We start from the raw sequence: 4,366 nt of genomic DNA, 5'->3' as shown, positions 1-4,366 counted from the left end.
TTCAAATGGGCATAAACATTCAGAAAAAATTTAAAAATAAGAAACCAACGCACATATAGTCTTCTTATGTCATATAGTAAGCATTCAAGTTGATAAACAAGCATGTCTAGACACATTCAAACCCGACAAATCATGTATCTACCCCTAACCCTAAACTAGATTTGTCTTATGAAGTCAAGCATGAAGAGAAATGGTTTTGGGTTTCAAACATGGAAATTTCTAGACCCCCCCCAAAGCTTCATTTTAGAGTGACTAAGAAGGATCCAGGCTTACCTTTTCATTTTCATGTTTTAATCTTGTTTAAATCTTGGTCAAACCTAGGATTTGACCAAGATTCAAATGGGCATAAAAATTCAAAAAAATAAAAAAAATGAAAATAAAGCACATAGCCTTCTTATGTCATATATATATATAGTAAGCCTTCAAGTTGATGAACAAGGTCTAGACATATTCAAAACAGGAAAAGCATGTATCTACACCCTAACCCTTAACTCTGTCTTATGAAGTCAGGCATGAAGATAAGTGGTTTTGGGTTTCAAACATGGAAATTTCAAAAACATCCCAAAAGCTTAATTTTAGAGTGACTAAAAAGGATCCAAGCTTACCTTTTCATTTTCATGTTTATGCTTGTTTAAATCTTGGTCAAACATAGGATTTGACCAAGATTCAAATGGGCATAAACATTCAGAAAAAATTAAAAAACCAACGCACATTAGTAGCCCAAAATCGAACCAGTAGTTGGATATTTTTGAACTTGATCTGTAGTAGTGGGCAAAACCCTAGATTAACCTATATTTAATCATAGATTCGTAGGTCGATTTTTCTACTTTTTTATTATTACTATGCAACACATGTGTGTTTGCCCGTCGCGTGAAACTCGGAGGAAGAGGGATCACTCGGAAGGACAGAAGAAGGGAGAGCATTATGGTGTCTCCCCTTTTTCGGGTGACGATGTTGACTATTGTGCAGGGTTTGTCAGTGAGCAGGAGGTGCGAGCGAGTCGAGCGAGGCCGAGAATGAGAGAGATTTTTTTTGTGAGAGGGACAACCGAAGGATCCTGAAGGACCCAGAGACTTCCAATACGCATCCTGATGCGTCTTCTCTTGACAAAGAAGATGGATGGGAGTTTGCGTACCTACTGCACGTGACTTGTGCTCACTGAAGTGTGGGACCTCACGCATGGGCACCACACGTAAGTGACAGACCTGTTGGTGTAAAAACTCAGTTGATTATTATAGTGCATTAGAACAAAGTTTCCTATGGATTCAAGGGTAGGAAATCCAAGTTAACTCATTTACATGACATTAATTTTTCCATGAAGCAAAGTTAACACATCTATCAATTGGTACATTTTGGAGTGACTAAGAAGGATCCATGCTTACTTATTCGTTTTCACGTGTTAAACTTGTTTAAATCTTGCTCAAACCTAGGATTTCACCAAGATTCAAATGGGCATGAAAATGAAAAAATGAAATACCAATGCACATAGTCTTCTTATGTCATATACTCCCTCCGTTCCTTTATATAGTGCCTATAGATTTTCGGCATTTGTTTCAGAATATAAGGTTTTAGCTTAGCTTTTTTTCAATTACCCCTCCCCATTCAGCTCCCAAATCGTTCAGCTCCCAAAAATTGTTATGGTAAGTTATAAAGATATGGATTTACCAAATTTTACGTTGATCTCAAATCGTTCAGCAAGGGGTCTTGTGTAAAAAATACTCTTGCGCTAATTTCCGTGCCAAAAAACAATAGGCACTATAGAATGGAACAGAGGGAGTAGTAAGCATTCAAGATGATAAAAAAGGTCTAGACATATTCAAACCAGGCAAATCATGTATCTACTCCCTAACGACCCTAAACTATGTCTTATGAAGTAAGGCATGAAGAGAAGTGGTTTTGGGTTTCAAACATGGAAATTACAAAAACCTCCCAAAAGCTTCATTTTAGATCTTGGTCAAACCTAGCTAGTAGTTGACCAAGATTCAAATGGGCATAAAATTAAAAAAAATCAGAAAATGAAAAACCAAAGCACATAGCCTTCTTATGTCATAAAGTAAGAATTCAAGTTGATAAACAAGGTCTAGACATATTCAAACCCGACAAATCATGTATCTACCCCTAACACTAAACTCTGTCTTATGAAGTCAAGCATGAAGAGAAGTGGTTTTGGGTTTCAAACATTGAGATTTCAAGAACCCCCAAAAGATTCATTTTAGAGTGACTAAGAAGGATCCATGGTTACCTTTTCATTTTCATATTTTAAACTTGTTTAAATCTTTGTCAACCTAGGATTTGACCAAGATTCAAATGGGCATAAAAATTCAGGAAAAAACCAAAAGAATGATAAACCAAAGCACATAGCATTCTTATGTCATATATATAGTAAGCATTAAAGTTGATAAACAAGGTCTAGACATATTCAAACCGGATAATCATGTATATATCTGCCCCTAACCTTAAACTCTGTCTTAATTATGAAGTCAATCATGAAGAGAAGTGGTTTTGGGTTTCAAACATGAAAATTTCAAGAACATCTCAAAAGCTGGTACATATTAGAGTGACTAAGAAGGATCCAGGCTTACCTTTTCGTTTTCATATTTTATACTTGTTTAAATCCTGGTCAAACCTAGGATTTGACCAAGATTCAAATGGGCATAAAATTCAAAAAAAATTAGAAGAATGAAAAACAAAAGCACATAGTCTTCTTATGTCATATAGATAGTAAGCATTCAAGTTGATAAACAAGGTTTAGACATGTGTTCAAACCAGACAAATCATGTATCTACCCCTAACCATAAACTCTCGGTCGATCTTATGAAGTCTAGCATGAAGAGAAGTCGTATTGGTTTCAAACATTGAAATTTCAAGAACCTCCCAAAAGCTTCATTTTAGAGTGACTAAAAAAGATCCAGGCTTGCCTTTTCATTTTCTTGTTTTTAAATTGTTTAAATCTTGGTCAAACCTAGCTAGTATTTGACCAAGATTCAAATGGGCATAAAATTAAAAAAACATAAAAATGAAAAACCAAAGCACATAGCCTTCTTATGTCATATAAAATAAGCATTCAAGTTGATAAACAAGGTCTAGACATATTCAAAATAGAAAAAGCATGTATATATCTGCCCCTAACCTTAAACTCTGTCTTAATTATGAAGTCAATCATGAAGAGAAGTGGTTTTGGGTTTCAAACATGAAAATTTCAAGAACATCCCAAAAGCTGGTACATATTAGAGTGACTAAGAAGGATCCAGGCTTACCTTTTCGTTTTCATATTTTATACTTGTTTAAATCCTGGTCAAACCTAGGATTTGACCAAGATTCAAATGGGCATAAAAATTCAAAAAAATGAAAAAAATAAAAAAACCAAAGCACATAGCCTTTTTATGTCATATAATGAGCATTCAAGTTGATAAACATGGTCTAGACATATTAAAACAAGAAAAAATCATGTATCTACCCTGGCCCTAACCCTAAACTCGATCTGTCTTATGAAGTCAAACATGAAGAGAAGTGGTTTTGGGTTTCAAACATGGAAATTTCAAAAACCTCCCAAAAACTTCATCTTAGAGTGACTAATAAGAAGGTTCCATGCTTACCTTTTCATTTTCATGTTTTAAATTAACTTGTTTAAATCTTGGTCAAACATAGGATTTGACCAAGATTCAAATGGGCATAAACATTCAGAAAAAATTAAAAATAAGAAACCAATGCACATATAGTCTTCTTATGTCATATAGTAAGCATTCAAGTTGATAAACAAGCATGTCTAGACATATTCAAACCCGACAAATCATGTATCTACCCCCTAACCCTAAACTAGATTTGTCTTATGAAGTCAAGCATGAAGAGAAATGGTTTTGGGTTTCAAACATGGAAATTTCTAGACCCCCCAAAGCTTCATTTTAGAGTGACTAAGAAGGATCCAGGCTTACCTTTTCATTTTCATGTTTTAATCTTGTTTAAATCTTGGTCAAACCTAGGATTTGACCAAGATTCAAATGGGCATAAAAATTCAAAAAAAATGAAAAAAATGAAAAACTAAAGCACATAGCCTTCTTATGTCATATATATATAGTAAGCCTTCAAGTTGATGAACAAGGTCTAGACATATTCAAAACAGGAAAAGCATGTATCTACCCCCTAACCCTTAACTCTGTCTTATGAAGTCAGGCATGAAGATAAGTGGTTTTGGGTTTCAAACATGGAAATTTCAAAAACCTCCCAAAAGCTTCATTTTTAGATCTTGGTCAAACCTAGCTAGTATTTGACCAAGATTCAAATGGGCATAAAATTCAAAAAAATCAGAAAATGAAAAACCAAAGCACATAGCCTTCTTATGTCATAAAGTAAGAATTCAAGTTGATAA

This window comes from Lolium rigidum, chromosome 6, assembly GCF_022539505.1.
Source record: "Lolium rigidum isolate FL_2022 chromosome 6, APGP_CSIRO_Lrig_0.1, whole genome shotgun sequence".
Taxonomy (NCBI): Eukaryota; Viridiplantae; Streptophyta; class Magnoliopsida; order Poales; family Poaceae; genus Lolium; species Lolium rigidum.
The sequence above is the reverse complement of the archived record's forward strand: the minus strand, read 5'-3'. Positions refer to the sequence as shown.